Raw genomic sequence first — 24477 nt, forward strand, 5'->3', positions numbered from 1 at the left:
ATTATGTCTGTACAGGAACCCCATAAGAATATGAGGCCCACAGGCAGTTAGGTAATTGTGTTAATATGCCATTCTGAACTAAGAAGGAGGTAGGGGACTGGGGCTACAAAAGCGAGGAAGAAAACTTACAGGAAGATGGGAAAAGCAAGTGTTTGGTAAACAAATATTTGCCCTGCCACACAGAGACAGTGGGACACAGAGAGGAATTTAGTCTCTAGACCCTGCCTACTTCCCCTCATCTCAATTTATCAGAACTTGTCCATATTCTTTGAAGCTAGTTTTGATGATATCTTTCTTTCTGGGCCAGATGCTCGATCTAACATCTTTTGGGGAGTAAAGGGAGAGGTAAAAATCTCTTCTTATATCTTTTGGACTTTGATTGATTTCACCTCAAATTAACCCACATGCCAAAGTGGCACATTTTAGGAAGACTCATTTTGAATCCTTTCATTACTAAGTAACAGGAACTGACAGGTAATACAAAGATAAAGAAAAATAACCTTTTCATAGTTAATTTGCTCAAACAATTATTCCCCCATTGGGAAAAAAAATGCTCAAGTTGCTATGGGAGCACCAAGGACGTGCACTGAAAGTGAACCGGGAGAGCAGCACGGAACTTATAAAAGGTGTCCAACAGGAAACAAGAAGCGGGGACCAGACTGAAAGACGAGTGTGTGTATGTGCTAAGTCACTGCAGTAGTGTCCAACTTTTTGAGCCGCTATGGACCATGATCTTTCAGGCTCCTTTGTTCATGGGATTCTCCAGGCAAGCATAAGGGTGTGGGTTGCCATGCCCTCCTCCAGGGGATCTTCCAGACCTAGGGATCGAACTGGCATCTCTTATGTCTCCTGCATTGGCAAGCATGTTCTTTACCACTAGCCAAGTGGGAAGCCTGGAAGTTGCACTGATAGGCAAGAGATCGTGGCCCCTTTAAGTAAGTTCCAAAGGTTTGGTGAGTTGGGAAGGCAGGGTGTGAGGAAGAGACGGGGAGGGGCAGAGGCAAGCGATCAAAGTCATGGAGGACATGCTGCTGGAGTTTTAGACTATTCTGTGTGCATGCATGCGTCTGTAAGGGGATGGGCAAGGAGGCAGGAGCCTTTAAGCAAGGAAAACTAATAACGTTGTCTAGAGAAATGACTGCTAATGGTAGAGTTCCTGGCAATGTGATGGTTAGGAGGAAAGATTTCAGGGTGAAGACAGGGGAAATAGGAGTGTATATGTGCTTTCATTTTTCAAGGAATATTATACTTGTAATTACTCAGGGTCCTTCTGCTCTGCCACAGGAAATGGGAAAAATCATTGCTCAAGGCATAAGAACATGTGTTCTAGGACCAGTCTTCCTAAATTCTAATCTCAGTTCTGTTAACTCTTAGCTGTGTGATCATGGCTTGTCTGTGTCTCATTTTCCTCATCTGTAAGTGAAAACAATAATAGTACCCGCCTTATTCAGTTGTTGGGAAGATTAAATAAATTAGTACATGTATAACTCTTAGTTCAGTTCAGTTCAGTTCAGTAGCTCAGTCATGTCCAACTCTTTGCGATCCCATGAACCGCAGCACGCCAGGCCTCCCTGTCCATCACAACTCATGGAGTTTACCCAAACTCATGTCCATTGAGTTGGTGAACAACTATCTCATCCTCTGTCATCCCCTTTTCCTCCTGCCCTCAATCTTTCCCAGCATCAAGGTCTTTCCAAATGAGTCAGCTCTTTGCATCAGACGGCCGAAAGAGTTTCAGCTTCAACACCAGTCCCTCCAATGAACACCCAGGACAGGTCTCCTTTAGGATGGACTGGTTGGATCTCCTTGCAGTCTAAGGGACTCTCAAGAGTCTTCTCCAACACCACAGTTCAGAAGCATCAATTTTTTGGTGCTCAGCTTTCTTTATAGTCCAACTCTCACATCCATACATGATTACTGGAAAAACCATAGCATTGACTAGACAGATAATGTCTCTGCTTTTTAATATGCTATCTGCTGCTGCTGCTGCTAAGTCGCTTCAGTCGTGTCCGACTCTGTGTGACCCCATAGACGGCAGCCTCCCAGGCTCCTCCGTCCATGGGATTTTCCAGGCAAGAGTACTAGGTTGGTCATAACTTCCCTTCCAAGGAGTAAGTGTTTTTTAATTTCATGGCTGCAATCACCATCTTCAGTAATTTTGGAGCCCCCCAAAATAAAGCCAGCCACTGTTTCCACTGTTTCCCCATCTGTTTGCCATGAAGTGATGGGACCAGATGCCATGGTCTTAGTTTTCTGAATGTTGAGCTTTAGGCCAAATTTTTCATTCTGCTCTTTCACTTTCATCAAGAGGCTCTTTAGTTCTTAAGAAGTATTATTATTAGGTGTGGCTTATTTCTAAAGGGTGCCAGAAGACGCTGCCCCCAAATATACCTCTTTGGCATATGGGTTATTTTGAGTTAAAGAGAAATTGAAAACCAGCAGGAAGAGCTCTAAAAGAAGGGTGCAAATTTTCTTTTCACAAAGGAAATTTTCATTTGCGGAGATGTCTATCTTGCCCATGGTCTTCCCAGGTGGCTCAGAGGTTAAAGAATATGCCTGCCAATGCAGGACACACAAGAGACACGGGTTCAATCCCTGGGTTGGGAAGATCCCCTGGAGGAGGAAATGGCAACCCACTCCAGTATTCTTGCCTGGAGAATCCCATGGACAGAGGAGCCTGGTGGGCTCCAGGTCATAGGGTCACGAAGAATCGGACACAACTCAGTGAGTATAAACACACAGGTGTGTGTTTTTGCCCATTCCAGGAAGAGGAGGACTCCTAACAATTCTTATTGCCAATGTAGATCTGCATAACAAAATTCACTAAACATCATTTTACTAAAACACAAGTTTATTGTCATTTTCCTAGCCACCTTTCCATGACCTGTCTTCTCATTCCCCTCTTCCCCCCAAGAGCCCCAAACCCTTTTTCCTTTGTTTGGCCTGAGATGATATATAAGCCCAAATACAAACCACTCCGAGTTACTCACTGCCCATATTAATGAACTTCTGCTTATTTCTGTCTTGTTAATCTGGCTTTGGCCAGTCTCCTTTACGGGATTCCTGCTGGAGAAACTAAGATGGGTAAAGAAAAACCAGATTTTCCTCCTCTACACTTTTCATCATTGTTTTATCTAAGAGGGAGGAGGAAGTGTCAAATGGGGTCTGAAGCAGCATGCCCCATCACTGACCTTGTGACCTGCACAGTTTAACCTACCAGTGCTAGTTTTCCTATTGGAAATGCAAATAATGATAATTCCCACCTCATGGGGTCTTGCGGGGATCAAATGAGATAATGGATGCAGAACCACTTTATAAATTGCACGTTGTTGAATAGCAGCCACTAGATTAATATTCTCTCACCATGAATATAAAGAGGGCAGCGATGGGTCTCCCTGTTTAACAGAGAAACTGAAGGCCAAAGGGGTTCAGTAATTCACCACAATTCTTCTGCAAGTCCGGGTTGGATCTGGCCTGGTACAGGCCTCTGCTCTCAGCAATTTTCCTACACTGTCTGGTCAAGTGTGCTCTGCTGGCCACCTCCAGACCCAGAGTCCACGTGATAAAAGCAAAATCTTGGGCCAGCTCTGACAAAGTCCTGACGTGGCCCCCTCCTGCCACTTCACTGGGTTCTAATTGTCTCTTTCTTCAGAAAGAGGAATAATTAAATAGAAGTTTTCTTTTAATAGGCCTCAGGTCAGGCTCAGCATTCTGCATCCTTGGTCAATTTCCCCATGTTTCTTAGCTCATCTGGGGGACAGGAAACTGTCCAGAAGCGGCTCATTTGCATCAAAAACACTGCAATTTGTAAGTAAATGGCATTGCTTTTAAATGCAAAGGAGCATCCTGAGTTGACAGAGAAGACTGTCTTTGATCCTTCAAATAACTGCAACCCCTAATGTTCTGGAAATAATCTTTCCTTCTCTCCAATTACACCCATCCCTGGAGAAGTCTCCCTTATCCCTCTTCAAAATACAGCCATTAAAGTTTCGCCAATCAAGGGCAACTCTCCTTTCCCATAGGGGGACTTATTTGAGGAACAATCCTCAATTGGGCAGACACACTGAGATGCTACTAAATACCAAGCATTGGGAAACAAGATGAATAGGACACTGTTGCAGCTGTTAGGAAGTTTACAATCTTGGATGGAAGATAAGGCTGATGAATGTGTAATAGAAGCTAGAATATGCTGCTTGAAGAGAGATGCAAAATGCTTCATGAGATAGTGTGAACCTGCTTGGGAGATAGGAAAGACAGGGAGAGGAGGTGGTTATTCGTCTGGAGCTCAAAAGCTGATATGATCTCTCCAGCAAATCAATTCTCCACCATCGCCACTCTCCTTACTCACCTCACAGCAGACTAGTTGCTTTGCTCAATGTTGGTTTCCCATATTTGACAGTCTTTCATGTTAAAAACAAGACAAGAGACCCCACGATGAAGTCACTTGTCACCAAACATCATCAAACCAAGACCTAATGCTTAATTTAATGACAGTTTCAGCCTCTCCTAGGCTTCCCTGACAGCTCAGTTGGTAAAGAATCTTCCTGCAATGCATGAGACCCTGGTTCGATTCCTGGGTTGGCATGATCTGCTGGAGAAGGGATAGGCTACCCACTCCAGGATTCTTGGACTTCCCTTGTGGCTCAGCTGGTAAAGAATCCACCTGCAGTGCAGGAGACCTGGGTTCAATCCCTGGGTTGGGAAGATCCCTGGAGAAGGGAAAGGCTACCCACTCCGGTATTCTAGCCTGGAGAATCCCATGGACTATCTATAGGGTCACAAAGAGTCGGACGTGATTTCACTTTACTTCAGCCTCTCCCAGGTATGAAATCTTAAACCAGTCAACCTGGAATTACCCGGTCAGACACTAACGAAGTCATCTAACTGCTAGATCCTTATTGTTGCCGATAGGAAGACGACCTTGTCACAAGCCACCCACTTTTAGCAGGGATAAATTCCTTGTCCTGATCCCTCCTACATATGAGTCTTCTACTTTGTGCAACTCCTCAGAGCTCCTTTTTAGTTGCTAGATGGCCAATTCCTGAATTGTTCAACAAAACCAATAAGATCTTTAACATTTTGCCAACTATTAATACAAACTGGCACTTGCCAGCTACTTCTACCAGGATTAAACCCTGAGCTGCTGCAGCTGCTGACCTTCAACACACCCTGAAGGGAGCACAAGGCGGCAATCAGGAATGAGGCTCTTTGTGCTGTGGGAAAACCGGCAGAACAGGTCTCCAGATAGTTAGATATTTCCAGGAGATTTTATGAACCCACTTCTTTGTATGTCCTCGTAACTAGGGAAGCACTAAAATCATGAACGGTGACATCTGCTCTTCTGACTAGCAGTAAGCCACTGCCAAGTATGTGCTTGACTGCATGCACCCCCTCCTCCCTTCTCTAAAGTCATACATAATGCTGACTTTCCCCGCATTGCTTTGGAGAAGTTTCTCTGAGCCATCTGAAATGCTACCTGCCTGGCTACAGTCCTCATTTAGCCCCAAATAAAACAACTTAGAACTTTCACATTGTGACTACTTTCTTTTTAGACAGTTAACTCAATTGATTTCTTTTTTTAAAACAGTCTTTAGTTAAAACATCTCTCCCTCCAGGAGTCCACCAGGAATAAACTTCACCATTGTTCAAAAACAAACTTCAACTGACTTCATCTGAAGATCTAATAGGCTTGCTTTATTCAATGACTCATGAATTGGGCAGCTTGCTCTCTGGCCAGTAGAAGGGCACTCTGAGGGGTTGTACAAAATGGAAGGTTTGTATAGAAAGAAGAGTGGGGTAAGAGAGCTATTAGAAAAAGAAGAGAAAGGATTACTCCTAGGCCAGGATATCTTCTTTTTTGGGAGAGGGAAAGGCAAGGGATGCATGCAGATTGCCTCTGGGGGATGGAGAGAGTCCACAAGACAGATTACCTTACTGCTGCTGACCGGAAAATTCCAGACTGGTTGATTAAAGTTACATTTCTGGCAAAAGTCTAAATTGTAAGTAGGTTATGTATTAAATCTAAATGCGATTTTATTTAGTAAAGTATCATGGGTTTTAGCACAAGTGGCACCATTTTGGGCCTGTGCTTGTTCTCTTTGATGCCACCTAAAGTGAATCGGTGTAGCCTATTAACTAGCTCCCCAGTTTCTTTTTAGCCTTTGTTCTGTATTCTCTGTGCCCGAATTCCTTCTTACTTGGGGCAGACTTCTGAATGCTGAAGATAGTTCAATGGGACATAGAGTTGGGAGTGGGTTAGAATCCAGCCTCTAACCATACACAGCTGGATAACCCTGGGGAGAGTTATATAACCCTGAACCTCACACTCCTCATCTATGAACTGACAGTAATAGTATCACTGTGCTGAGTTACTGTGGAGGGATAGTAAGTGAACATAAAGCGGTTAGAAACTACTCCCTAAAAAAGTTTGTTTTCCTTATGGCTAGGTCTTGCTTTTGTATCCATTCAGCCAGGTCTCTGTCTTTTGGTCGGAGCATTTGATCCATTTATATTTAAGGTAATTATTGATATGTATGTTTCTTTTATAACTTTCTTAATTGTTTTTGGTTTATTTTTGTAGGTGTTTTAAGTTCTTTTGCTGCTGATGCTGCTAAGTCGCTTCAGTTGTGTCCGACTCTGTGCGACCCCATAGACAGCGGCCCACCAGGCTCCCCCGTCCCTGAGATTCTCCAGGCAAGAACACTGGAGTGTCTGAAATGTCTCTCACTTCTGTTTACTCTTTTTAAAGCTCCTCACCTCTACTCTGGTCTTTCATTTGTCATCTGAATGCCTGTAAGATCTCTGCAGCTAGGCTCCCTGACTTTAGTCTCTTTCCTGATCAACTTGTCAATCCTAAATCATTAAAACTTTAAAAAAAATATTAAGCAGAGTACATTCTGGCTTTCTGTCTGAAGAAACAGATCTTCATAATAACCTGAAAGCCCAGATCAAGTTTCACATTTTTGTACTCCTGAGTTACTTGATGGGATAAAGTGGAACAGGAAGAAGTAGATCTTGGGCCCTAGCTCATCATCCACACCCTTTTGTCTTCCCATCCCTGACTCTGCTCATAACAGAAGAATTATGTGAGAGTATGTTGCACATACATGTGAGAATTCTGAGTTGGCACGTGTAAGATTTATCCACATCCCATGCAAGCAGCCAAGCTTTGGCCACTTTCCAGCCGTGGGTGAATAGGACAAAACCACAGTCTTACCTTAGGAGGAAGAATCAAAGACGGTAATTGTTTGTGCCACGGAAGTGGGCTTGCAGCCTGTGCTCAGGGATTCCCAGGGTTCCCAGAGAACACTCTAGAGGGAAGGACACGGGCGAGGATGCTCTGTCCTCCTGGTTCCAGGTACTATCACCCTCTGGGTAGGGCATGACTGGAGATATGGGTCAAAGTGCATCCTACTACAGTGGGAGGCCTAGGGCAGGGGTCCCTCTTCCTGAGACTGAGAGCGATTCTATAAACCATAATCATGATCAACGTTGACTGAGCAACACTGATGTGCCAGGCATCATTGCAAATTTTTTACTGATGAAGAAACTCAGCAAACCTATTAATCTGCCAAAATCATACTGTTTAGTTCAGTTCAGTTCAGTTGCTCAGTTGTGTCCGACTTTGCGACCTCATGAATCACAGCATGCCCGGCCTCCCTGTCCATCACCAACTCCCGGAGTTCACTCAAATTCATGTCCATCGAGCCAGTGATGCCATCCAACTATCTCATCCTCTGTCGTTCCCTTCTCCTCCTGCCCCCAATCCCTCCCAGGATCAGGTCTCTTTTCCAATGAGTCAACTCTTCACATGAGGTGGCCAAAGTAATGGAGTTTCAGCTTTAGCATCATTCCTTCCAAAGAAATCCCAGGACTGATCTCCTTTAGGATGGACTATTTGGACCTCCTTGCAGTCCAAGGGACTCTCAGGGGTCTTCTCCAACACCACAGTTCAAAAGCATCAATTCTTCAGCACTCAGCTTTCTTCACAGTCCAACTCTCACATCCATACATGACCACAGGAAAAACCATAGCCTTGACTAGATGAACCTTTGTTGGCAAAGTAATGTCTCTGCTTTTGAATATGCTATCTAGGTTGGTCATAACTTTCCTTCCAAGGAGTAAGCGTCTTTTAATTTCATGGCTGCAGTCACCATCTGCAGTGATTTTGGAGCCCCCCAAAATAAAGTCTGACACTGTTTCCACTGTTTCCCCATCTATTTCCCATGAAGTGATGGGACCAGATGCCATGATCTTAGTTTTTTGAATGCTGAGCTTTAAGCCAACTTTTTCACTCTTCTCTTTCACTTTCATCAAGAGGCTTTTTAGTTCCTCTTCACTTTCTGCCATAAGGGTGGTGTCATCTGCATATCTGAGGTTATTGATATTTCTCCTGGCAGTCTTGATTCCAGCTTGTGCTTCTTCCAGTCCAGCGTTTCTCATGATTTCTGCGTTTGGGCTTCCCTGGTGTCTCAGACGGTAAAGTGTCTGCCTGCAATGTGGGAGACCTAGGTTCGATCCCTGGGTTGGGAAGATCCTCTGGAGAAGGAAATGGCAACCCACTCCAGTATTCTGGCCTGGAAAATCTCATGGATGGAGCCTGGTAGGCTACAGTCCATGGGGTCACAAAGAGTCAGACACGAATGAGCGACCTCACTTCACTCTGCATTTAAGTTAATTGAAGAAAGTAGGGAAAACCACTAGACCATTCAGGTATGACCTAAATCAAATCCCTTATGATTATACAGTGGAAGTGAGAAATAGATTTAAGGCACTAGATCTGATAGACAGAGGGCCTGAAGAACTATGGATGGAGGTTCGTGACATTGTACAGGAGACAGGGATCAAGACCATTCCCATGGAAAAGAAATGCAAAAAAGCAAAATGGCTGTTGGAGGAGGCCTTACAAATAGCTGTGAAAAGAAGAGAAGTGAAAAGCAAAGGAGAAAAAGAAAGATATAAGCGTCTGAATGCAGAGTTCCAAAGAATAGCAAGAAGAGATAAGAAAGCCTTCTTCAGTGATCAATGCAAAGAAATAGAGGAAAACAACAGAATGGGAAAGACTAGAGATCTCTTCAAGAAAACTAGAGATACCAAGGGAACATTTCATGCAAAGATGAGCTCGATAAAGGACAGAAATGGTATGGACCTAACAGAAGCAGAAGATATTAAGAAGAGGTGGCAAGAATACACAGAAGAACTGTTCAAAAAAGAGCTTCACAACCCAGATAATCACGATGGTGTGATCACTGACCTAGAGCCAGACACCGTGGAGTGTGAAGTCAAGTGGGCCTTAGAAAGCATCACTATGAACAAAGCTAGTGGAGGTGATGGAATTCCAGTTGAGCTATTTCAAATCCTGAAAGATGATGCCGTGAAAGTGCTGCACTCAATATGCCAGCAAATTTGGAAAACTCAGCAGTGGCCACAGGACTGGAAAAGGTCAGTTTTCATTCCAATCCCAAAGAAAGGCAATGCCAAAGAATGCTCAAAGTACCGCACAGTTGCACTCATCTCACACGCTAGTAAAGTAATGCTCAAAATTCTCCAAGCCAGGCTTCAGCAATACTTGTACCGTGAGCTTCTAGCTGTTCAAGCTGGTTTTAGAAAAGGCAGAGGAATCAGAGATCAAATTGCCAATATCTGCTGGATCATGGAAAAAGCAAGAGAATTCCAGAAAAACATCTATTTGTGCTTTATTGACTATGCCAAAGCCTTTGACTGTGTGGATCACAATAAACTGTGGAAAATTCTGAAAGAGATGGGAATACCAGACCACCTGATCTGCCTCTTGAGAAATTTGTATGCAGGTCAGGAAGCAACAGTCAGAACTGGACATGGAACAACAGACTGGTTCCAAATAGGAAAAAGAGTACATCAAGGCTATGTATTGTCACCCTGCTTATTTAACTTATACTCAGAGTACATCTGGAGAAGGCAATGGCACCCCACTCCAGCACTCTTGCCTGGAAAATCCCATGGACAGAGGAGCCTGGTGGGCCACAGTCCATGGGGTTGCTAAGAGTCGGACAAGACTTAGCGACTTCACTTTCACTTTTCACTTTTCTGCATTGGAGAAGGAAATGGCAACCCACTCCAGTGTTCTTGCCTGGAGAATCCCAGGGACGGGGGAGACTCGTGGGCTGCCGTCTATGGGGTCCTACAGAGTCAGACACGACTGAAGTGACTTAGCAGCAGCAGCAACAGCAGAGCACATCATGAGAATCATACTGCTACTGAACACAAATTCATGTGCCTGATGCACAGAGACCAAACCAAGGTGACAGAGTTTGGAGCAGAGAAAGGTTTATTGCAGGGCTTAGCAAGAAGAATGGGAGACTTGTGGCCAAAGAGCCCTGAACTCCCCAAAGTTTTTGGCAAAGTGTTTTAAAAGGTGGGCATTTCAGCGAGGTGAGGGAGGAGCTTCCTAGGATCTGTGACCAGCTTGTGCACAATTCTCCGACTAGGGTAAGGTAACAAGGGGGTTAATATCATCAGTCCTTAGGTACCAGTAGGTCCGGGGTCTACACGCTCAAGATGATCAAGGAGTTATTTTCCATTTGGTGATAGCTTTTAGCATCTAAAAAACTCAGGAAATATGCATGGGATACTATCATCTGGGTACTTCAGGGAGGAGCTACAGCAGAAGATATGGGGGAGGGGTCTGTCCTGGGAAGACCCCAAAGAGTCCTGATCAATGACAATACAGCTCCTGGAAGGCAGAGTCAGGAATTGCATCCCAGCAAATCGATCCCAGCACGACTACACGTACCGTGCTACACTACCACTAGAATCAGCTGAAAACCCCAGGTCTGATTGAGGCTGTCTCCTGTTCACCAAATGCAGTGTGGGATCCAGTAAAGGCAGCATAGGGAAAGAACCCCAAGGTTTGCAGCCAGAAGATTTTGGTTTTAATGTTAGCTCCACCATCTGCTAGCTCTGTCTATTAATCAAGAAACTTTGCCTTTCCATAAAATTAAGAGAGTAATAATATGTTCCCCATTGGGGATTAAATGAGTAGTGAATATGAAAAGCTTTAAAGCTCTGTTATTATTAAGCCTGTTATTATTAAGATGATATTCTAGTTACTATGGATACATAATAAATTATCCTAAAACTTAGTAGTATAAAAGAACCATTTGTTATGCTCCTGGATTCTATGGGTCAGGGATTTCAATGGGGTATTTTCTATGCTCTGCAATGTCTGGGGTCTCAGCTGGAAGACGCTAGTCTGGGAGCTGGAATCACTGCAGCCTTGTCCCTCTTACAAACGTACTGGTTGACGCTGGCTGTTTGCTGAGATCTGCACCAGGGCTGCAGGCTGAAACCCACATGTGAGGCCTCTGAATGTACCTGGCTCCCCTCAGGCTGTGTGGCTAGATTCCGTGGGTGAGGAAATAGAGAGATAGAAAGATGATGATAGAGACAGAGATAGATACAGAGAGAGAAAGAGAGACAGAGAAAAGGGCAAACAATGATGAGCAAATCTCTGCCCCTTCAGGTTTATATCTTTCTGAAGTGACATTATCTCTCTACACTTTTCACATTAGCTGGGGAACCAATTGCAAGGTCTCCTTGCTATGCCAGTAAGCATCACAAATCAGGATGGATCCTTGTCTGCTTGCCTGAAACATCCCTCATCTTTCTGGCACATGCTGGATGAAAATTTTGTTAAAGAGCAGGTAATTGGCTGTGCAGCTTTTCTTTTGAATGGAGGAATTTATGGTGTATCGAGTAGCAACATGCCCTCCAACATCATATTATGCTAATTCTTCTCCATCATACAAAGGTGATTTGACACAGCTTAATATGATATGACTATGAAATATCAAAGAAAAAGATGGGATTGGATTTAACTGCCCAGCCTCCTGTTCCTGGAAGGGAAGACGTTCCCAAATGGATTGTCCTAAAAGCCCTGAGAGCCCAGGGCATCACTACTGCTGACTAAGAGCTTTTTATGCACAGCACCTCATTTACTCCTCACACCATAATCTTGAGGGATAAGCTTGAGTAGCACTCACATTTTACTAATGAGCCAGTGAGGACTCAGAGAGTCCAAGTTGCTTTCCTAAAATCACTTGGCTGTTAAGATGGGGAGCTGGGAGTCTGGAGAAACAAGAGGGATGTCCAGTGCATGAGCTCGGAAGCCTGGATTGCCTGATACTGAGCTAGCTGGGATCAAGGGCTTCCTCCTCCACAGAGGGAGGGGCAATGCCAAAACTTAGCTTCCTGGTGGTCCTGAGCACCACAAGCATCTAAGACAGCAGCAGCCGGCTGTGTTTCTCAGCATCCCCCAAGAGCCAGCACCTAAGCTTAGACGCTACATGTTTGAGCTCCAAATGTGCATCTCCCCTTACAAAGCTGGTCCCACCCTCATCCCACAAAACAGTGAGCAGACGGAGGCTTCTTCTGGGGGCCAGCTGTACTCTGGCAACTTCTTGGGCCTCAATATGTAGAGAGAAGGCCCCCCGTGAGCATCTATCAAGGTCCCACCCAAGAGGGCCTTCACCCTGATGGGGCTTGCTGGTGTTGCTGGAGCCCTCGTCTTACACAGACAATTCCAGATGGTCTATTTGTCATCCTCCACTTCCTGTGTTGTTCAAGGCCATTGCATTTCATGTGGACCTGTTCACATTTATTCAACTTTATATTAGTTCATTACCCACATCATCTCATAGAATCCAGATGGGTCTGGGAACGTGGCATGAGATACAAGGAAATTTATTCTTTTAGATCTGCATTCTAAGGAAATGCTTGGAGTTAAATAGAAATAAAATTAGCTTCTTTTTTTGACATGAAGCAGTTCCCTATTGACAATTGTTTTTCTAAATTTGGGTACAATTATTTTCATGAGGTCAGGGTAGATATTGCTTTGGATTTGAAGAATCTAGAACAGTATTTGAATAATTATCCCCAAAGTGAGCCTCTGTAGACAACCCCCAGTTGAACGTTCTCCTAAGATCAAGTCCTAATGGGGAAAAAATAGTTCACTTAGCTACTTGGAAATGATGCCAAATGATTCGGTTCGGGCAAAAGGAATCATTTTGAAATGACACAGTCTGACATGATGTAGATCCAGAAGTAGAAATCAGGAGCTATGAGACTGCTTGAAAAGTGAATGGACTGACTCAGAACAAAGTAAATCCTCTTTCTCAGAGGTGTTCAGATGGGTGGCGATTTAGTGAAGCTACTTTATAATGGCCAAAAGAATTAGACGGGGGTCATAATAATAATTATAGTGATAATAATGGCAAATTTTATTTTTTGAAACTTATCTAGGCCTAGTGAAGTGAAAGTCGTTCAGTTGTGTCTGACTCCTTGCGATCCCATGAACTATACTTTTCATGGAATTCTTTAGGCCAGAGTACTGGAGTGGGTAGCCTTTCCCTTCTCCAGGCCTAGGAAGGAGCTAAATACTTTACACACACTCTATTACGTGATCCTCATAACAACTTCATGAAGCAGGTGTTATTACTCACATTTTGAGGATGAGAACACTGAAATACAGAGGTTAAATAATATATTCAAGCTTAGACATCACAGAAACAGGTTTAAATCCAAGTCTTTTTGATTCTAAAGGCACTCATTCTTAACAATTAGTCCTGGAAGTCAAAGACATTCCTTGCAAGAATTCTCTGACCTCTGCTAAACTCTTGACTTCCTGACTTAATAGGCAGGGAAGAAGTCCCCCTTCCAGGGAAGTTCAGAGCCCTTGCACTGCGTGTGGTTACATTGGAGGTTATTTTCCTACAGCGTTTTCCTCTGACTGGTCCCCACCTCTCTACCGGCAGATATAGGTGAGCAAAGGCAATGCCTCCTCACAGACAGTTGTCAGGGAACATTTAACAGGAGGATTCCTGCATGCTGTTTTTTATTTCTCAAGGATTCTCTGTTCCTTATCAGTTCCTATTCCGAGAACGAGTAGAGCTGCATGCAGTTCTCAGGACTGAGGTCATAGGATGAGACATGCAGTGACTCTTTTCAGCGTCAGTGACCTTGTATTTATTAGACTATCCATATTGTGGCTATTGATAAAATTTCATCCTGTGTAATAGCTGAGTAATCATCTTACTAAAGATATATAAGCCTGCATTTCTGCTAATAAAGCACCCTTGCTCCATCAGAGCTTGGGTCCCTGTGTCTTTCTTTCTCTCTCTCTCTCTTTCACTTTCTTATCTTTGACTCTGAACCACCAGGTTCCAATCCCTTAAAGGACCACAACAGACAGTGAGCAGGGGGGTACCTGCGGAGAGTAGTGGCCTATTATGAAGCCGAGGGATGCAGGACGGGGCTACTCCAGGCCCTGAGTGCAAGGCTCTTTTGAAGTAGGGAGTGAAGCTTCTTTGGGGAAGAGTTTCCTAGTGGGTGTCCATGGCACCAGCGGATCATAGGAGTTCCAAGACCCCGATTCCCTCAGTACTAGGAAGGTAGGTTTGAGGATGGCCAGAGCCTGGAGCCAGAGCCCCAGATGACTTTGGGCCACAAACAACCTCTCTGAGGTCCCTTGTGTTGTATAGACACCATTTTGTACCTGTACCTTGATATGAAAAAGTGAGAAAACTGTATTTAGAGCATATCACAGGTGGCAGGTTAGTTAGGAGAAAATCACTGGGTTTTTAATGGATGGGGAGACTGAGGCACAAAAGTTTTATTCTGGAGGCTGTTCATGAATTCCTAGATTCAGTGTGAATGACAGTAGGAAGAAGGGGAAAAAATAAAACGAAAAGAAGAAAAAAAACAAAAAACAAAGAGAAATAGAGTATCTCTACTGTTAAAGGGGAGGGAGTGGTGTAAATATTGTGGGGCCTTTAGAACCTTGCTGGTCAAACAGGACCTTAACCTGTGACTCCTTAGCAAGGGGAGATGAATTATTGAAACTCTGAAGTTTAACATGCTATTCTTACAAATAAGCACTGTTAGCTACAACCCCCCAAATGCCACTGGATGTCAGGAGAAGATTCATCATGACACTTAAGTTTGCAGAGAATCCCATTTTGAAACTGCAGCCATAACCCATTATCCATGTTGTGCTGAACTCATATTTAATTCTGACAAAGGACAAATATGAGGTGGTGAGAACTTGATGTTTTTTCCGCTGCCGCTAGAAAAGAGAAGTGTTGGGCCATATTGTTTTTGACATGGAGCCTCAATTAGGCCTTAAAGAATAGGTAGTACATGCTTGATGAAATTGGAGACGCGACGGTGATCCGAGGAGAATTCAGCTGCTTGGTTTGAGGTTTGAGTTTGATGTTCCCCCACCAGGGACCCACCAGTCACAATAATTACAGTGCTGTCTTCTCATAATATGATTTATTTAGATGTTGCTTTATGAATTAATTCCCTCTAATTGCTGCTCCTCTCACTGTAAATCAAGGTTTCTTGCTTTCTGTAGTACGACGAACATTATCCTACAGTGCGGTAATTAGTCCAATTAGGAAGCAAGGCAGATGTGGAAAACCAATTAGTTTCAGGAATATCTCCGTGCCTGTGTATCCCAAGCACTGTTCAATTGAAATTTAATAGCAACTTAATAAAACATTGTTTTATTCATAAACCATCTCCTCCTTCCAAGCTCCCATTTGTTTGTTTATCTGTTCATTTCTAATGGAGCCAGTGCCAACTTGCTTCATGCTTGGCGAGTCTCTTTCCATGCAGACGAGATTATTATTTTCTTCCTGCGGTTGGAGTTTGAAAGGATCCTTGTTTGGAAAGGGAGGCAGAGCCTGGTGGTTTGGGGAGGGGTGAGATTATGGCAAAGTCATCCTCTTTATCATAAATGTAACCATCATTTGATCCAAGGACTTAAACCAGGAGACATCAATACCCCATTCTACATACACACATGTACACACACAACTTACGCACACATACACACAGATACACACATATATAGATACACAAAGACAGAGAAGCATACACATGTATACACGTGCACACATACACATATGCAGGCGTGATACACGTGTACCCAGACATATGAGCACACATACACACAAACATATACATACATCACATATAGAAGATACACATGCGTGTACACATTTATATGCACACATATACACACAGAGAAACATGCATGTGTATACGCACAGGTACACACATCCAAACATACATGTGTAGACATGCACGTGTATACAGTCATGCATGCACATACACGTGCTCCTGGCCACCACCCCTCAAAAGGAACCTTGTTCTTAGACCCCTTTCTGAATCTAGCAATCTCGCTGGGGCTTTTGTTGCCTTAGTCTGGGTGTGACTCAGGAGATGTCCTATCCCCTGAAGTTTATTCCATTGGGAAATTGGAATAAAATGAGTTATTAATCCCCTGGGTCCAAAAGTTCCTCAGTTCCTCAAAGTTTCTAAGTACTAACCCTCAAATAACAACAAAACAAAATAGTTTATCATGCAAACAATTTGTGCTCTAAACCAGGACAAATTATCGTGGATGACATCACCTAGTTACACGTGTAGACAAACCATTTCACCAAGTGAAAAGAGGAGGAGGCTTATACCACCACCCCTTGGTTTGGCGTAGGGTCTACAGAGTAAAGGAATGCGCACACAGTAAGGGAAAACTCATGTTTCTTTAGTTAGTGAAGGACTGGTCAGCTTTCCCTATATCTGCAGCTCTCTGGAAAGTGGAAGGCAGGAGATGCCACATTGCATTTTGTCTGGGGAGTGTGGTACCTAGAATCTCAGTGAGAAAGGGACCCTCAGGAGATCAAAGACCCTTCTACAGTATTTGATGGAAGAATCTGAAAGCCGGAGAAAAGATCTGGCTTCTCTCCCCAAAGTGGCAGACCTAAAATTAGCTCGAGTCTCTGGACTCATCAAGCCACCATGTTCTTTGCACAGCATTCTCCTTGCCTCCCTCAGGGAAACACATTTCCAGTTTCCAGAACATCTATGTACAAGAGTTATTAAAAAAATCTATCACAAAACAATCACAATAACTGAAAAATCCCTATTCACTGTTCCATCTGATAGGTAAATTACCGAACTTTTGATTTATGTAACTCATTATCGCTGCATGGTGGCTGCAGTGATACGCTCCATTTGTCTCCTTGATCATTACGTGGTTGCTTCTCTCTACGTCCTGAAAGCAAGACCTTAATCATAACCAGCAAGGGTAATACAATTAGCAAGATGTGGCATTAACGTGTGCAGTTAGCTGTGTGTGGGTGTGTGTTTTGGGAAGACACGAGTGGTGAGGATTTCAGGGCGAGCAGAAACTAAGCCCATCTTTTGAACCAGTGACCCCCTTCTTTCCTGATCCAGGAGAGGGATGGGGCCTGTGAAAGTTCTATATAGATGCTTAGACAATCCAGTCCGGGGCCCTTGGCTACGAGCTGTAGTGTGAGGGGCAAGGGAAAAGGGAATGTCAGGGTGGAAAGGAACAGAAAGAATGGTGATAAACCTGTGCTGGATCTCAGAAGACGGTTGCCCTTGTGACCTGAGAGATGAAGTTGTTCATTCCCGCTCAGGGACAGTCATTATTGCTCTTCTGATTGCATCTCTGCCTCGGGGGACATTGTGGCTGCGCTCGGGTTACAAACACCCAGCCACTCCAGTCTGGGCGATGCACCAACCTAAGCTGATGGAGGGGTGTTAAAATCGAACCCAGAGGAGAAGAAATGGCCTTCTTTGTTTTCCCAGCCTTTCACCTGTACAGGCGCTTTGGGGGATGGGTAGGGTAAAAAAGGCAACTGCAATCAAACCAGTGTTTTGTAAAAACGAGACTCCATTTCTGACAATTCGATACAATTTAATTCAACAAATGCTTGTTAAAGAATACCTGATTATCATAACTATCATTAATAATGTATCATAATTATCATTAATAATGTATATAATCACATTATTATTTACATAATGCAAATAATTAAATTATTATAATATAATAATTACATTATTATAACAGTCCTGAATATTCATTGGAAGGACTGATGCTGAAGCTGAAACTCCAATTCTTTGGCCACCTGATTCGAAGAACTGACTCATTGGAAAAGACCCTGATACTGGGAAAGATTGAAGGCAGGAGAAGGGGATGACAGAGGATGAGATGGTTGGATGACATCACCGATGTGATGGACATGAGTTTGAGCAAGCTCTAGGAGTTGGTGTCCTGACAGTTTCCCTTTCAGGACAAGGAAAACCTGACATGCTGCAGTCCATGGGGTCACAAAGAGTTGGACACAACTGAGCGACTGAACTGAACTGAATATAAATAAGCATCTACTATACTGGAGTGTATAGATTATTTAAAAAAGAATCATATAGGATTTCTGGCCTCAGAGTTTGCAGTCTATTCAGTCATGAGCAGATGGTCCAGATGCTGCTAAGACAAAGCAAGAATGAGTGATGCCGGAGGCAGCCAGGTGGTGAGGGGTCTGAGAGAAAGGGGGTGAGGACCAGGGAAAGCTTTGTGAGGAGCGTGATATGTGCGCTCTGTCTTGAGGAATGGTGGGTTTGGGGCAAGCAGAGGAGGGCGTCGCAGGCAGGAGGGAACAGAAGGCGGCCACATGGTTGCAGGAGAGTTGCGGTCACTGTCATGCGTAGTGGGCATCTGATTCGTCTAGAACCAGGATGGTGGTGGACTTTAAAGGCAGGATCTGCTCTTGAGTTTGGTTAGCACGGGGCAACAACGGAAGCCTCAGCCAGCGTGTCTATCATATTCTTGGGACTTTTTCTAACAGAAACCATCTCAGTGATCCATTCTATCTGCTCGGCTAAAGGGTTGTGTCGGAAAATGAAACGCGTGAACCCTTGCAAGCGACATTTAATACTGTGCCCTTCTCAGCTCTTATTAGATGAGGTTTCGAGCATATACTCCTTGTGGGCTTGTTTACAGTGACAATATTGCATTATTGGTGAGTCCAAAGATTTGTAAACTACTGCTGTAAGGTAAGTTTTGTAATCACAGAGCAGCATAATTTTTCTGTGTTAATAATGCAAGTGTGTGTGTGTGGTGGGGGGAAGGTGCTGGATAATAAAAAATAGCAATTTTTAGGTTTTTCCAGGGACTTCTCGGGGCCACACTTCCCCAGGACTTTTTATTTGGAGAGACCTGGAAACCAAGACAAAGGCTCAGAGATCTTCTCAGCCCTCCCTGGGGCCCACACCCACACTGATGGTGAGAGGTTCTGCCTTCAGGGTATCTGCTTCCCCAAGCAATCGATGCAACAACAGAGTGAGAAATGAGGAACAGCAACCGCTTAGCATCCATTCTTCCTTGTAATTAACATCACGTGGCTGCGTGAACAGCCCGGAGCTGTCTGGTGGAGAAATGCTCATTCAGGGAAACCAAGCAACACACAAACAAACACGAAAAGGCGTGCTGGCCCATAATTCTTGCAAAATGCAAAAAAAGGAAAGGGCCTACTTCAAAGCTGTCTATAACTGAATTACCAGTTTATGTTTATGTTTAGTATTTTCTTTCCTTTTCCTCTGAAAAATCAGCTCATATATTTTCTTGCAACCACGACAAGCACACTCTTAATTGTTCCATTAAAAGAGGTGTTGAAATGTTACTAATTGTCAAATGCAATTAAGCGTAGCAACATGTCACAGGTAAATTAACAGGAAGCCAGGTGCTGTGTGGGGAGTGAGGGTGGGTGGGGGGAGTGAAAGGACATTCCTGCTGATGGGAATAATGGTTATCCTTTCCTGTAGGTGACTCCTGCTTGCCCAACCACGAAACTCGATGCATCACACTGGCCTCTGATTACAGCTTTTAAGGGTTTCTGACTCATCGGTGTCCATTTACTGGGAGTAGTTTTTAGCTGTTCTGTCTCTAAAAGCTTGATCATGATGTTAGGAGCAGAGTGCTGTAACTGGAAAAGGAAAAGTCAGTTATTACCTTTGAGTCACCCAGAGAAAGGGAACAGTATTTGCAGGATATCCCCAAGCCCACACCTGAAATTGCAGAGAGGCATCCACAGAGAGAGAGGTGCTTTACACACGTGGTCCTGTTGCCCCTGGAGATCAAGGATGCAGGAGAGAAAGGGGTGGTGCAAGAGGATGGTCACACCCCAGGTCTCAGGCCAGGCCCTGGGACAGGGCACCCGTTCACGGCTTCTCACAAGGAAGAATTCAAGAACAAACCATGGCAAAGTGAAAGGTTTGTTCAGGGAGATCCACACTCCAGTGAGGGCCATCTCAGAAAGTGAGAGGCTCCAGGGTACTGAGACACCAATTTTCATTGTTGTCATCATTCATTCGCTAAATTGTGGCTGCCTCTTTGCGACCCCGTGGACTGTAGCATGCGAGGCTCCCCTGTCCTTCACTGTCTCACCGAGTTTGCCCAGATTCATGTCCATTGAGTTGGTGATGCCATCTAACCATCTCATCCTCTGTCGTCCCCTTCTCCTCCTCCCCTGAATCTTTTCTAGCACCAGGGTCTTTTTCAATGAGTTGGCTGTTTGCATCAGGTGGCCAAAGGACTTCAGCTTCAGCATCAGTTCTTCCAATGAATATTCAGGACTGATTTCCTTTAGGATGGACTGGTTGGATCTCCTTGCAGTCCAAGAGGCTCTCGAGTCTTCTCCAACACCACAGTTCAAAAGCATCAATTCTTAGGTGCTCAGTCTTCTTTATGGTCCAACTCACATCCATACATGACTACTGGAAAAACCATATCTTCAGCTATGCAGATCTTTGTTGGCAAAGTAATGTCTCTGTTTTTTAATATTCTATCTAGGTTTGTCATAGCTTTCCTTGCAAGGAGTAAATGTCTTTTAATTTCATGGCTCCAGTCACCATCTGTAGTAATTTTGGAGCCCCAGAAAATAAAATCTGTCACTATTTCCTCTTCTATTTGCCATGAAGTGATGGAACTGGATACCATGATCTTAGCATTTTAAATATTCAGTTTCAAGCCAGCTTTTTCACTCTCCTCTTTCACCCTCATCAAGAGGCTCTTTAGTTACTCTTCACTTTCTGTCATTAGAGTGGTATCATATGTATATCTAAGGTTATTGATATTTCTCCCAGAAATCTTGATTCCAGCTTGTGATTCATCCAGCCTGGCATTTCTCATGATATACTTTGCCTTGAAGTTCGATTAGCAGGATGACAATATACAGCCTTGTCATACTCCTTTCCCAATTTAGAACCAGTCAGTTGTCCCATGTCCGATTTTAACTATTGATTCTTGAGCTGCATATAGGTTGCTCATGAGACAGGTAAGGTAGTCTGGTATTCCATCTCTTTAAGAATTTTCAAGTTTTTTGAGATCCACATAGTCAAAGGCTTTAGTGTAATCAATGAAGCAGAGGTGGCTATTTTTCTTACATTCTCTTGCTTCTTGTATGAGCCAACAAATGTTGACAATTTGGTCTCTTGTTCCTCTGCCTTTCTTAAAGCCAGCTGGTACATATTGAAGTTCTTAGTTCATGTACTGCTAAAGCCTAGCTTGAAAGACTGAACATAACTTTGTGAAATGAGCTCAATTGTACAGCAGTATGAACATCCTTTGGCACTGCCCTTCTTTAGGATTGGAATGAAAACTGTCCTTTTCCAGTCCCATAGCCACTGCTGAGTTTTCCAAATTTGCTGGCATATTGAGTTCAGTGCTTTAACAGCATCATCTTTTAGGATTTTAAATAGCTCAGCTGGAATTCCACCACCTCCACTAGCTTTGTTCATAGTAATGCTTCCTAAGGCCTGCTTGACTTCACACTCCAGGATGTCTGGCTCTAGGTGAGTGATCACACAGTCTTGATTATTCGGGTCATTAAGACTTTTTTTGTACAGTTCTGTGTACTCTTGCCATCTCTTCTTCATCTCTTCTGCTTCTGTTAGGTCCTTACTGCTTCTGTCCTTTATTGTGCCCTCCCCCCATGATGAAAAGGGCATTTTGTGTGTGTGTTTGTTTTAGTATGTGTTGCAGGTCTTCATAGAACCAGTCAGCTGCAGCTTCTTCTGTCATTTTTGAGATTGCTTCTAAGTACTGCCTTTCAGACTCTTTTATTGGCTATGAGGGCTCTTGCAATTCTTCTAAGGGATTCTTGCCCACAGTAGTAGGTATAATGGTCATCTGAATCAAAATTGCCCATTCCCATCCATTTCAGCTCACTGATTCCTAAGACATAGATGCTCACTCTGGCCATCTCCTGCTTGTGCTAAGTTGCTTCAGTCATGTCCAGCTCTTTGTGACCACCTGGACTGTAGCCCACCAAGCTCCTCTGTCTGTGGGATTCTCCAGGCAAGCATACTAGAGTGGGTTGCCATGTCCTTCCTCAGGGGATCTTCCTGACCCAGGGATTCAGCCCTGGTCTTTTACGTCTCCTGCAATGGCAGGTGGGTTCTTTACTGCTCGCACCACCTGGGAAGCCTCCTGCTTGACAATTTCCAGTTTACCTTGACTCATGAGTCTAACTCGGAGAAGGCGATGGCACCCACTCCAGTGCTCGTGCCTGGAGAGTCCCATGGACGGAGGAGCCTGGTGGGCTGCAGTCCATGGGGTCGCCAAGAGTCGGGCACGGCTGAGCGACTTCACTTTCACTCTGCACTTTCATGCATTGGAGAAGGAAATGGCAACCCCCTCCAGTGTTCTTGCCTGGAGAATCCCAGGGACGGGGGAGCCTGGTGGGCTGCCGTCTATGGGGTCGCACAGAGTCGGACACGACTGATGCGAGTTAGCAGCAGCAGCAGCAGCAGCATGAATCTGACATTCCAGATTCCTATGTAATATTGCTTTTTTTTTTTTTTTTTACCACATTGGACTTTACTTTCACTACTAGATTTTATAGAGTGGGTAATAATTTCATAGACTAATGAGTGGGAGGATTATTCCAGCTATTTTGGGGAAGGGCGGGGGATTTCCAGGAATCAGGCCGCCACCCACTTTTTGACCTTTTACGGTTGGCCTCAGGACTTGTCTCGGTACCTGCGGACGTGTCACTTCGCATGCTAATGTAGTGCAAGGAGCATATACGAGAGGCAAGGTCTACTGGGAGTCAGCTGTCTGCCGCCTTGGACCTAGTTGGTTCTGACCAGTTTATGTCGTGTCTTCGGTGGCTGTCATTCTTTTAAACGTTGTGCCCTGCCCCCTTCGCCTCAGTACGTTTTGCAATCCTTCATTTGATTTTGCATTTTGCTCCCTTCCTGGAGCGTTTCCCTTGTTCTATGTGTGGTGGAGCTTATAGATGGATAGCTCAGGACACCAAGACCACTGCTTTCGTTGTCAGCTCCTTTGTCGAGCTCAGCCACACACGTTTTCAACTAGATTATAAGCTCTCTGGTGACAGGGACTGGGTCCCATTCTTTTACTGTACCTCCAACATCTAGGGCTATGCTTTGCATATATTGAGAACTCAATATGCATTTAATGAACACACGTAAAGAATTCAGCAAGTTGGGAGAGGGAATTTCTCTGGAGGAAGAGGGTGTATCTGGTTGGGAATTTGTGCTCAGGGAGGATTTTGAAGGCTAGTCAGACACTTAAGAGATCCAGTTCCAAGATGAGGTCAGAGCTGGAGGCAGAAAATCGATATCACTTGTAAAGAAGGGAGAGCTGACCTGTGGGCTGAGATCTGTTCCTGACAGAGGAGTGAGAGGCCCAAGACTCGGCCTGGGCGGGTGCTCCTGGTGACAGTGGGAGGGGCTCTGGGGGGAGACAGAGGGCTCAGGCCCCTCTGTTACCCTCCGTCCTGGTGCCAAGCCCTGAGGGGGCTGGGAGGCAGCAGGAGACATTGTCTTCCCAGTGGGTAGGCCCTTTCTGGGCAGGGATACGGCCACGGGAAGACAGTATCTTCACTGCATGTTAGTGCAGACCCCACGGGTCAAGGGCTCAGTCCCCAAAGACTGCCCCCACTCCAGATGAGCCATAGATGGGGTGCCCAGGTGAACCACATGTGTGCCCAGCTGACTGCAAATTAGAAGAGTCCTACCACTCTTGCCCCCTCTTACACCACCCTTATGGCAGAAAGCGAAGAAGTACTAAAGAGACTCTTGGTGAAAGTGAAAGAGGAGAGTGAAAAAATTGGCTTAAAACCCAGCATTCAAAACACTAAGATCATGGCATCTGGTCCCATCACTTCATGGCAAACAGATGGAGAAACAGTGGAAATAGTAACAGACTTTATTTGGGGCTCCAAAATTACTGCAGATGGTGACTGAAGCCATGAAATTAAAAGATGCTTACTCCTTGGAAGAAAAGTTATGACCAACCTAGACAGCATATTAAAAAGCAGAGACATTACTTTGCCAACAAAGGTCCATCTAGTCAAGGCTATGGTTTTTCCAGTCATCATGTATAGACGTGAGAGTTGGACTGTAAAGAAAGCTGAGCACTGAAGAATTGATGCTTTTGAACTGTGGTGTTGGAGAAGACTCTTGAGAGTCCCTTAGACTACAAGGAGGTCCAAATAGTCCATCCTAAAGGAGATCAGTCCTGAATATTCATTGGAAGGACTGATGCTTAAGCTAAAACTCGAATACTTTGGCCACCTGTTGTGAAGAGCTGACTCATTGGAA

This window comes from Bos indicus, chromosome 16 (assembly GCF_029378745.1).
Source record: "Bos indicus isolate NIAB-ARS_2022 breed Sahiwal x Tharparkar chromosome 16, NIAB-ARS_B.indTharparkar_mat_pri_1.0, whole genome shotgun sequence".
In the NCBI taxonomy this organism is placed as follows: domain Eukaryota; kingdom Metazoa; phylum Chordata; class Mammalia; order Artiodactyla; family Bovidae; genus Bos; species Bos indicus.